Raw genomic sequence first — 12,399 nt, 5'->3', positions numbered from 1 at the left:
AGAGGATTTAATCTGGGACATTAGTAATAGATTGGTGAAACATGTAGCAGGCCGGATACAATGTGTGAGAGCTCAAACGTAAGCCAGAGAGCTGACAGGTGACCCACAGAGCTGGCAGGTAACCCAGAGAGCTGGCAGGTAACCCACAGAGCTGGCAGGTAACCCACAGAGCTGGCAGGTAACCCAGAGAGCTGACAGGTAACCCACAGAGCTGACAGGTGACCCACAGAGCTGACAGGTAACCCACAGAGCTGGCAGGTAACCCAGAGAGCTGACAGGTAACCCACAGAGCTGGCAGGTAACCCAGAGAGCTGACAGGTAACCCACAGAGCTGGCAGGTAACCCACAGAGCTGACAGGTAACCCACAGAGCTGGCAGGTAACCCAGAGAGCTGACAGGTGACCCACAGAGCTGGCAGGTAACCCAGAGAGCTGGCAGGTAACCCACAGAGCTGACAGGTAACCCACAGAGCTGGCAGGTAACCCAGAGAGCTGACAGGTAACCCACAGAGCTGACAGGTGACCCACAGAGCTGACAGGTAACCCACAGAGCTGACAGGTGACCCAGAGAGCTGAAACATAACCCAAAGAGCTGGCAGGTAACTCATAGAGCTGACAGGTAACCCAGAGAGCTGAAAAATAACTCATAGAGCTGATAGGTGACCCAGAAAGCTGACAGGTGACCCAGAGAGCTGACAGGTGACCCAGAGAGCTGGCAGGTAACCCACAGAGCTGACAGGTAACCCAGAGAGCTGACAGGTGACCCACAGAGCTGGCAGGTAACTCAGAGCTGACAGGTGACGCAGAGAGGTGACAGGTGACCCAGAGAGCTGACAGGTGACCCACAGAGCTGGCAGGTGACCCAGAGAGCTGAAACATAACCCAAAGAACTGACAAGTGATGCAGAGAGCTGGCAGGTAACTCAGAGAGATGACAGGTGACCCAGAGAGCGGATTGGTGACCCAGAGAGCTGGTAGGTAACCCACAGAGCTGACAGGTAACCCACAGAGCTGGCAGGTGAACCACAGAGCTGGCAGGTAAACCACAGAGCTGGCAGGTAACGCATAGAGCTGAAACATAACCCAGAGAACTGACAGGTGATGCAGAGAACTGGCAGGTAACTCAGAGAGATGACAGGTGTGGCGAAACCGACCTCGCCACGTGTCCTTGGAGGGGGCTGATTGCCCGCCTCTTGCCTTTGGACTATGGACCAGACTTTATGGGAATGTGATACCCCAGATAGCCATACCATGGAGCCTATTCATATAATGAAAGACTATGGGAAAGACTTTAGCTCCATGGCAATTGTACTGTGTGAGTAGGATCTGCGCGCTATTCTGTAGTTTTGTGCGTGCAGATCCCAGCTATCTGGGGATAGGTGAAATGTCTGTGTGTTATGTGTAAATGTGACTTTATGTATTTTAAAGTGTTTTATGTCGTTTTGCAACCATGTGGTTAATGGAGTCTGCCTTTAGTCCTGGGTAATTGGATTACTTCTCCAATTAACTCCAGGGCAGAAGGGAGGAAACCAGGGTGCATTGTGGGGATGTTTTTCTGCCAGCCAGAAAGGAACAAAAGATACTTTTAGTAACTTTTGAACCCCTGGTCGGATTCATGCCATTTTTTAATATGTTGTTCCCCTGAATGGATTGATTGTGGATATGTATTTTTATGTGAATGTGATGCATGGTTTTAAAGTTATGAAAGTTGTGTAAAAGTATATTTTACACTGTATGCATAATGGGATTATGTGTCACACTAAGGGGAGGGGATGTGTGGGAGGTAACATCTATGTCATTGGTTCTTTTATGCCTCCCCCTGGGTGTGGCCTGTATGTGTGAGTTCGAAATAAAAGCCAGGCTGGATGAGCCAGTCCAGAGTTCCTGTTTTACCCTCAAAGTGATGTGTCGTCTCATTATTGGGGGGAAGGATTTATTGCATGCTGTTCCAGTTGACTGCTAGGAGTACAAGCCTATTCGTATGGTTCCTATTCAATGGTCTACAGCATTCATATGCTTGGGAGAATTTAAAAGGTTTCTCGGATTCGGTGATTGTGGTGTCTGCCAGAGAGCTTGGAGTCCTCAGGAAGCACTAGGAGCATCCATTAACGGAGGTACCAAGTCGGGGTGCCAGGTGATCCGTTACATTGGTGGCAAGCGGTGGGATGGCGTCCTAGTGCGAGGTAAAGCAGCTCGGAGACACAGTACGTTTGGATTTACAAATTGAGGGCGACGCTAGTGTGCCTACAGCGTCCCTGTCTACACAAAGATTTGGGAAAATGGGGTTCGTAGACCCCTGGGCAACACACACACCTGAGGAAGAGAGTGAATTAGAATGGAGAGATAATGCCCGGAAAGAATTATGGTACGATGCCCTGGAGGAAGTCCAGTATCAACGGCAGCAGCGCCTTCCTGGTGTCGCATACCAGTTGGAGGAACAAATGGCCTGGCGGATGCCACTTCTGGGAGACCAACCTGGAGGGCAGCGGGTAAAACAACTCGAGTACCTCGTGGAAAGGGAACTTAGCCTGGACGCCGCATACCGGGCACTGTGGTGGTGCACTGTCCAGCCAGAGACGTGGAGGGCAGAGGGCATCCAGCCAGAGGGGGAGAACTACACAAGCCCTGGCCTGTTGTGGAAAGCCTTAGTGGAGGATGTCGACTTCGGCAGTCCAGCAGAGTCACGGTACTGGGCTATCTTTCATTACCGAGGTGAGATGATACAGGGCCCGAGATCTATTGGACTGGGAGAAGACCTCCGCCGTTTCGCTGCCATGGAACGAGAACTGGAGATGGACTATGTAGAACTATTAAATTCCTGCCAGCCGCAGAGCAGGGACGCAGACCGGGAAAACTGGGTGGCAGACCCAGACCTGCTAGCCTATAGCTGGGAAAACACGGCAGAGGTACCCCCTGCTTCACTACCAGTTGCAGAAGTAGGGGACCTCATAGACTGGTCCTGGAGAGACCCACAGATGGCAGGTGGAGATGGGATCGAGGTCTCTCTACCGCCCCTACAGGGATGCTGGGCAGTCGGCCCAGATCCCCAGCGGCAGGTTACAGTTCAGAGAGACGAGCTTGTTACACCCTCTCTCCAGCGGCAGCCTAACCCACCAAGGGGAGACCGTAAGCCCCACACCAGCGCAGATGGGACCGTGGTCTCTGCGCCCAAGTTACAGGGAGCTGAAGGAGCCGTCCTCCCTCCCCAGCGGCAGTGTGATTTGTTGGGAATTGGGAGCCCGGTCTCCATTCCCCAGCGGCAGAGTATCCAGCAGGGAATAGAGAGCCCAGCCCCCTTTCCCCCACAGCAGGACTCTGTGCTGGGAGGAGAGACAGTCGGTCTCCCTCCGCAGAGACGGGAAGTATGCATGGGAGAGGAGAGTGTTACCACCTCTCCCCAGCGGCGGATCATTAATGTACAGGGAATAGAGAGCCCAGTCTCCATTCCCCAGCGGCAGAGTGTTCTAATGGGAGAGGAGCTGGTTACCACCTCTCCCCAGCGGCAGCTTAATGTACCAGGGGGAGACTGTAAGCCCCACACCTGTGCAGATGGGACCGTGGTCTCTGCACTTCCAGCACAGGGGGTAGGGACGGTCGGTCCTGCCCCCCCACAACAGGGCTGTTTAGCCAAAGGGGAGACAGTCTGTCTCCAGCAGCAGAGCTGTGTAACTAAAGGGGAGACAGTCGGTCTCCAGCAGCAGAGTTGTGTAACTCAAGGGGAGACAGTCGGTCTCCAGCAGCAGAGCGGTGTAACTCAAGGGGAGACAGTCGGTCTCCAGCAGCAGAGAGAGAGAGAAGGAGAGGGGACAGCATGGAGAGAGAGAGAGAGAGCAGACTGTTTAAAGGGGAGACAGTCTGTCTCCAGCAGCAGAGCTGTGTAACTAAAGGGAAGACAGTCGGTCTCCAGCAGCAGAGCTGTGTAACTCAAGGGGAGACAATCGGTCTCCAGCAGCAGAGCGGTGTATTTAAAGGGGAGACAGTCGGTCTCCAGCAACCAGGCTCCAACCAGACTACTCCCGTGGTAGTGCTGGCAACAGGACAGAGTACCGCTGGTCTCTGCCCCCTCAGCAACCTACCAAGGCAGCCTACCAGTCCCCCACACAGCCGTGGTGAGGCACCTGAACCTGGACAAGATTCTCCCTCACCCAGGTGTAGTAACTGTTTATTGTGGGTGGGCTGCTCTGCTGTTTCTGTCTTGTGGGTGGGCTGCTGGACTAACAAGGGCACTGACCGGCAGGAGGTCAAGTACCCTGTTAGTCTGGGGGGTAAAGGGGAGAAGTGTGGCGAAACCGACCTCGCCACGTGTCCTTGGAGGGGGCTGATTGCCCGCCTCTTGCCTTTGGACTATGGACCAGACTTTATGGGAATGTGATACCCCAGATAGCCATACCATGGAGCCTATTCATATAATGAAAGACTATGGGAAAGACTTTAGCTCCATGGCAATTGTACTGTGTGAGTAGGATCTGCGCGCTATTCGGTAGTTTTGTGCGTGCAGATCCCAGCTATCTGGGGATAGGTGAAATGTCTGTGTGTTATGTGTAAATGTGACTTTATGTATTTTAAAGTGTTTTATGTCGTTTTGCAACCATGTGGTTAATGGAGTCTGCCTTTAGTCCTGGGTAATTGGATTACTTCTCCAATTAACTCCAGGGCAGAAGGGAGGAAACCAGGGTGCATTGTGGGGATGTTTTTCTGCCAGCCAGAAAGGAACAAAAGATACTTTTAGTAACTTTTGAACCCCTGGTCGGATTCATGCCATTTTTTAATATGTTGTTCCCCTGAATGGATTGATTGTGGATATGTATTTTTATGTGAATGTGATGTATGGTTTTAAAGTTATGAAAGTTGTGTAAAAGTATATTTTACACTGTATGCATAATGGGATTATGTGTCACACTAAGGGGAGGGGATGTGTGGGAGGTAACATCTATGTCATTGGTTCTTTTATGCCTCCCCCTGGGTGTGGCCTGTATGTGTGAGTTCGAAATAAAAGCCAGGCTGGATGAGCCAGTCCAGAGTTCCTGTTTTACCCTCAAAGTGATGTGTCGTCTCATTATTGGGGGGAAGGATTTATTGCATGCTGTTCCAGTTGACTGCTAGGAGTACAAGCCTATTCGTATGGTTCCTATTCAATGGTCTACAGCATTCATATGCTTGGGAGAATTTAAAAGGTTTCTCGGATTCGGTGATTGTGGTGTCTGCCAGAGAGCTTGGAGTCCTCAGGAAGCACTAGGAGCATCCATTAACGGAGGTACCAAGTCGGGGTGCCAGGTGATCCGTTACAACAGGTGACCCAGAGAGTGGATTGGTGACCCAGAGAGCTGACCGGTGACCCAGAGAGATAACAGGTGACCCAGAGAGCTGACATGTAACCCGGACAGCTGACAGGTGACGCAGAGAGTTACACATAACCCAGACAGCTGACAGGTAACCCAGAGAGTTACAGATAACCCAGGTAGCTGGCATGTGATGCAGAGAGATGACAGGTAACCCAGAGAGCTGGCAGGTGATGCAGAGAGCTGAGAGTTGAAACAGAGAGCTCACAGGTGACCTAGAGAGCTGACAGGTGACACAGAGAGCTGAAACATAACCCAGAGAGCTGACAGGTGACTTAGAGAGCTGATAGGTAACCCAGAGAGCTGGCAGGTGACCCAGAGAGCTGGCAGGTGACGCAGAGAACTGACAGGTGAAGCAGAGACCTGGCAGGTGACCCAGAGAGCGAATTGGTGACGCAGAGAGCTGACCAGTGACCCAGAGAGCTGACAGGTGATGCAGAGAGCTGGCAGGTGATGCAGAGAGTTGATGCTGACAAGTGATGCAGAGAGCTGGCAGGTGATCCAGACAGTTGAAACAGATCGCTGACAGGGAACCCCTCCCAATCTATTATCGCTCCCAGTTAGAACCCCACCCAATCTATTATCGCTCCTATGTTAGCACATTCCACAGGACAGTCCTTATTTTGTGCCCAAAAAGAGACTGTCCTTCCTAAATAGGGACAGTTGGGAGGTATGCTGCTACATATTTCCCTCTCTGTGAGGAGGTGAGGAGGTTCCAGCTGTAATCTATTTGTAGGGTGCCTCCATACCCCAGCTAGGGTTGCCACCTGACCGGTATTTTACCAGCTGGTATTTTAGGCCGCCTGGCAGTGCCGGTATTGCAGTAATACAGACAATACAAATGCCAGTATTTTACTCAGTATAAACTGAGATTAGATGCAATAAGGAAAGAATTCTCCCCACCTTGCCGTTCCCTTTCTTAACCACACATAGATCATGTGCCTTTCCTACCCTTCAGACTTTCTCCCGGCTACTGAACAAGAGGTGGTTGCGCTTCTCCTTTCCTCTCACCCCACCACTTGCCCACTCGATCCTATCCCATATCACCTTATCAGATCTCTCTCCCCCTGTCTTGTGCCTTCCTTAACACACATCTTCAACTTCTCTCTCTCTTCTGGCGTGGTCCCTGCTGACCTTAAACATGCCACTGTAGTACCTATCCTGAAAAAAACATCTCTTGATTCATCCTCCCCTTCTAACTATCATCTCATATCCCTGCTCCCTTTTTCCTCAAACTTCTGGAAAGACATGTCTTTACCCGTCTGTCTCGCTTCCTCAATTCAAACTCTCTCCTCTCCACTCTACTGAGACTGCTTTTATCAAAGTTACTAATGACCTAATCGCAGCTAAATCCAAAGGCCACTACTCCATATTAATTCTTCTTGACCCCTCTGCTGCCTTTGACACCTCCTTCAAACTCTTCAATCTCTCGGTCTCTGTGACTCTGTCCTCTCGTGGTTTTCCTCTTATCTCTCCCAACACTCATTCAGTGTCTCCTTTTCCAAGAATACCTCCTCCCCTCGTCCTGTCTCGGTTGGAGTTCCCCAAGGCTTTATACTGCCTCTCCTGGCAAACGTATTGCCTCTTTTGGATTCCACTACCACCTGTACGCTGATGACACCCAGCTATATCTCTCCTCCCCGGACCTCTCCCCTGCCATCCTGTCACGTGTCACTGCTTGCCTTTCTTCCATCTCTGACTGGATGTCCTCCCGCTTTCTGAAACTCAGTCTCTCTAAAACTGAACTCCTTGTCTATCCTCTTCCTAATACTGATCCTCTATCGCTATCCCCTCAAGTCAGTGGTATCCACATCCTTTCAACCGCGCTGTCTTGGCGTCATACTTGACTCTGGCCTCACCTTTGAGCCTCACATCCAGTTTGTTGACAAATCCTGTAGATTGCAACTTAAAAACATAGAGCTTGTCCATTCTCTAGTAATTTCCTGCATGGACTATTGTAACCCTCTCCTGATTGGTCTTCCCAAAAGCCGTATCGCCCCGCTACAGTCTAATGAATGCCGCCGCCAGACTGATTTTCCTCTCTAGTCAGTCACACCTCACCCCTCTGCCAGTCCTTACATTGGCTCCCTGTATTCTATAGGAGTCAATTCAAAGTGCTAACCCATACCTATAAAGCACTGATCAATTCTAGCCCCTCTTTTATATCCTCACAGATCCATAGGTATGCCCCTTCTCGGTCTTTCCGCTACTCGCACCCGTACGGCCAACTCACACTTGTAGGACTTCTCGCGGGCGGTTCCCTTCCTATGGAATCGCCTGCCTACCCCATCAGACTCTCCCCTAGTCTTCAATCGTTTAAGAAGTGCCTTAAAACCCATCTCTTTAGGAAAGCTTATGGCCTCCCAGAGTAGCCTCTACCTCACATACCTGTCGCTTGCTCTCTCCTATAGGGCAGCACTCTACTCTCTCCTCCAGCTCTGCTTCACTTCCACCCATATGATTGATATTTCCTGTCCTAACGTGTCTTATACCCCACCTCCTATAGACTGTGAGTTTGTTTGAGCAGGGTCCTCAGCTACCTATCGTTCCTGTAAGTTTTCTTGTAATTGTCCTATTTATAGTTAAATCCCCCTCTCATAATATTGTAAAGCGCTACGGAATCTTATATAAATGGCGATGATAATAATAATAATAATAATACCGGCGCCGGAGAGTGTTTGTGGAGAGAGGCAGGGTTAGGAAGTTACAGCCTCCCCCTCCCTGCCTCTCTCCACACTGATCCGAGGGGGAGGAGCTACACAGAACACAGAGTCCAGCCAGCAGCTCAGGGAAGGGAGGGATGGGGGGGGAGACAAATGGAAGGCAGTCCGCAGGTAGACATGGGGACACAGACACTGAGAGACACATGATATCACAGACACTAGGGAACACAGAGACACATGGGGGCACAGACACTGAGAGACACATGAGAACACAGACACTAGGGAACATAGAGACACATGGGGACACCGACACTGAGAGACACATGATATCACAGACACTAGGGAACATAGTGACACATGGGGACACAGACACTGAGAGACACATGATATCACAGACACTAGGGAACACAGAGACACATTGGGACACAGACACTGAGAGACACATGATATCACAGACACTAGGGAACACAGTGACACATGGGGACACAGACACTGAGAGACACATGATATCACAGACACTAGGGAACACAGAGACACATGGGGACACACACTGAGAGACACATGATATCACAGACACTAGGGAACACAGAGACACATTGGGACACAGACACTGAGAGACACATGATATCACAGACACTAGGGAACATAATGACACATGGGGACACAGACACTGAGAGACACATGATATCACAGACACTAGGGAACACGGAGACACATGGGGACACAGACACTGAGAGACACATGATATCACAGACACTAGGGAACATAATGACACATGGGGACACAGACACTGAGAGACACATGATATCACAGACACTAGGGAACACGGAGACACATGGGGACACAGACACTGAGAGACACATGATATCACAGACACTAGGGAACATAATGACACATGGGGACACAGACACTGAGAGACACATGATATCACAGACACTAGGGAACACGGAGACACATGGGGACACAGACACTGAGAGACACATGATATCACAGACACTAGGGAACATAATGACACATGGGGACACAGACACTGAGAGACACATGATATCACAGACACTAAGGAACACAGAGACACATGGAGACACAGACACTGAGAGACACATTGGGGCGAAACCAACCTCGCCACTGGGCCCTGGAGAAGCCTGGTTGCTAGCCTCCTGCCCAGTGATTATGGTCCCTGGAAGGTATTGCCCTTTAAGGGACTGAATTGGGGCTTATGGACTGCTACCATAATGTACTGACCCTTTAAGAACTACTTTTGGGCATGTGGATTGTATAATACTGTCCCTAGCCCTTTAAATACTTTGGGGACAGATTGGTACTTTTGTATATGGCACTTCAGACACAGTCGAAGCTGTCGAAGTTACCGAAGTTGTCGAAGTTGTCGGTATCGGACAAAGGACCACGTGGCGGCGGCCATTTTAACTTCGAACACCGCCGACCCTTAACATCAACTCCACTTCGACACTTCGACCAAAGTCGAAGTACAGGCACACTTCGAATGGGACTTAGCCGTTTTTATGCCAGGAATTGACCGACCGCACAGCCCAAATCTATGGAACTGTTTTGGGCAAGAAAATGTGCTGGCGGTCGGTCATAAAAGGACTTCCGTGTAACTTTGGATCCACTGGAGGGATTTGCCTGAATTTTGGAAGTGTTTATGTTTAAAGTATGCTGAGTCTGAATATGTGATTTGTATGTGAATGTGATGTATGGTTTTGAAGTTACAGATATTGTGTAAAAGTTATGTTTTAAACTGTATAATAAGGGGATTATCTCTCAGGCTAAGGGGAGGGGATGTGTGGGTTGTACCATATCTCGGATTGGTTATTTTATGCCTCCCCCTGGGTGTGGCCTGTATGTGTGAGATGGAAATAAAAGCCAGGCTGGATGAGCCAGTCGAGAGTTCCTGTTTTACCCTCAAAGTGAAGTGTCGTCTCATTATTGGGGGAAGGATTTATTGCACGCTGTTCCAGTTGACTGCTAGGAGTGCAAGCCTTTTCGTATGGTTCCTATTCAACTGTCTACAGCATTCAGAGGCTTGAGAGCATTCATATGCTTCTCAGATTCGGTGGTTGTGGTGTCTGCTGCAGTGCTTGAAGTCCTCAGGAGCGCTAGGAGCATCCTTTAACGGAGGTACCCAGTCGGGGTGCCAGGCGATCCGTTACATTGGTGGCAGCGGTGGGATGGCGTCCTAGTGTGAGGTAAAGCAGCTCGGAGACACAGTTCATTTGGATTACAAAGGGAGGGCAACGCTAGTACCCGTACAGCGCCCCTATCCACAAAAGAAGCAACTTCAGCAGAGCAAGCATGGCGCCTGGCTACACTCAGGAGTGGTTGGACAGACTGGTTGCCATACGGCTGGCTTTCTTTGGACCCAACCCCTCTGAGAAAACTGTGCAGTCCATAAGGAAATCAACGGCAGAGCTCCTGCAGGACCTAGCAGACAAAAAGGGAGCTGAAGGTGTCGTCCTTCCTCCCCAGCGGCAGTCTACGGGTCAGGGAGAGGAGCCTGTTACCCCCTCTCCCCAGCGGCAGTCTACGGTTCAGGGAGAGGAGCCTGTTATCCCCTCTCCCCAGCGGCAGCTTAGCGCACCAAGGGGAGACAGTAAGCCCCACACCAGCGCAGATGGGACCGTGGTCTCTGCGCCCAAGTTACAGGGAGCTGAAGGGGCCGTCCTCCCTCCCCAGCGGCAGTGTGATTTGTTGGGAATTGGGAGCCCAGCCTCCATTCCCCAGCGGCAGTGTGAATTGCAGGGAATTGGGAGCCCAGTCTCCATTCCCCAGCAGCAGGCTGAGTTACAGGGGACAGAGGTAGTTGGTCCTACCCCCCAGCAGCAGCATGATTTTTTGGGAATAGAGAGCCCAGTCTCCTTTCCCCAGTGGCAGAGTGTCCAGCAGGGAATAGAGAGCCCAGTCTCCTTTCCCCAGCAGCAGGACACTGCATTGGGAGGAGAGACAGTCGGTCTCCCTCCACAAAGACTGAAAGTATGCATGGGAGAGGAGATTGTTACCACCTCTCCCCAGCGGCAGAGTGTTCTAATGGGAGAGGAGCTGGTTACCACCTCTCCCCAGCGGCAGCTTAATGTACCAGGGGGAGACTGTAAGCCCCACAACTGTGCACATGGGACTGTGGTCTCTGCACCTACAGCACAGGGGTAAGGACAGTCAGTCCTGTCCCCCAGCAACAAGGCTGCTTAGCCAAAGGGGAGACAGTCGGTCTCCCCCTCCAACAGCGGAGCTATGTATCCAAAGGGGAGACAGTCGGTCTCCAGCAGCAGAGCTGTGCAGCTAAAGAGGAGACAGTCGGTCTCCAGCAACCAGGCTCCAACCAGACTACTCCCGTGGTAGTGCTGGCACCAGGGCAGAGTACCGCTGGTCTCTGCCCACTCAGCAACCCACCAAAACAGCCTACCAGTCCCCCACACAGCCGTGGTGAGGCACCGGGACCTGGACAAGTTTTTCCCTTACTCAGGTGTAGTAACCATTTATTGTGGGTGGGCTGTACTGCTGTTTCTGTTTTGTGGGTGGGCTGCTGGACTAACAAGGGCACTGACCGGCAGGGGGTCAGATACCCTGTTAGTCTGTTTGGAAAAGGGGAGATATGTGGCGAAACCAACCTCGCCACTGGGCCCTGGAGAAGCCTGGTTGCTAGCCTCCTGCCCAGTGATTATGGTCCCTGGAAGGTATTGCCCTTTAAGGGACTGAATTGGGGCTTATGGACTGCTACCATAATGTACTGACCCTTTAAGAACTACTTTTGGGCATGTGGATTGTATAATACTGTCCCTAGCCCTTTAAATACTTTGTGGACAGATTGGTACTTTTGTATATGGCACTTCAGACACAGTCGAAGCTGTCGAAGCTGTCGAAGTTGTCGAAGTTGTCGAAGTGGCCGGTATCGGACAAAGGACCACGTGGCGGCGGCCATTTTAACTTCGAACACCGCCGACCCTTAACATCAACTCCACTTCGACACTTCGACCAAAGTCGAAGTACAGGCACACTTCGAATGGGACTTAGCCGTTTTTATGCCAGGAATTGACCGACCGCACAGCCCAAATCTATGGAACTGTTTTGGGCAAGAAAATGTGCTGGCGGTCGGTCATAAAAGGACTTCCGTGTAACTTTTGATCCACTGGAGGGATTTGCCTGAATTTTGGAAGTGTTTATGTTTAAAGTATGCTGAGTCTGAATATGTGATTTGTATGTGAATGTGATGTATGGTTTTGAAGTTACAGATATTGTGTAAAAGTTATGTTTTAAACTGTATAATAAGGGGATTATCTCTCAGACTAAGGGAAGGGGATGTGTGGGTTGTACCATATCTCGGATTGGTTATTTTATGCCTCCCCCTGGGTGTGGCCTGTATGTGTGAGATGGAAATAAAAGCCAGGCT

General features: G+C 50.7%; 1 protein-coding gene across 2 annotated transcripts in view; it reads right to left on the bottom strand.

The window, feature by feature from the left end:
* LOC134608260 (microtubule-actin cross-linking factor 1, isoforms 6/7-like) overlaps nt 1-12,399 on the bottom strand; it is a 236,079-nt gene that overhangs the window by 63,443 nt on the left and 160,237 nt on the right. The gene's annotated exons all lie outside the window — the stretch shown is intronic.

This window comes from Pelobates fuscus, chromosome 4 (genome assembly GCF_036172605.1).
Source record: "Pelobates fuscus isolate aPelFus1 chromosome 4, aPelFus1.pri, whole genome shotgun sequence".
Classification (NCBI taxonomy): Eukaryota; Metazoa; Chordata; class Amphibia; order Anura; family Pelobatidae; genus Pelobates; species Pelobates fuscus.
Note: the sequence above shows the minus strand (reverse complement) of the source record. Positions and strands in the feature narration are given on the sequence as shown.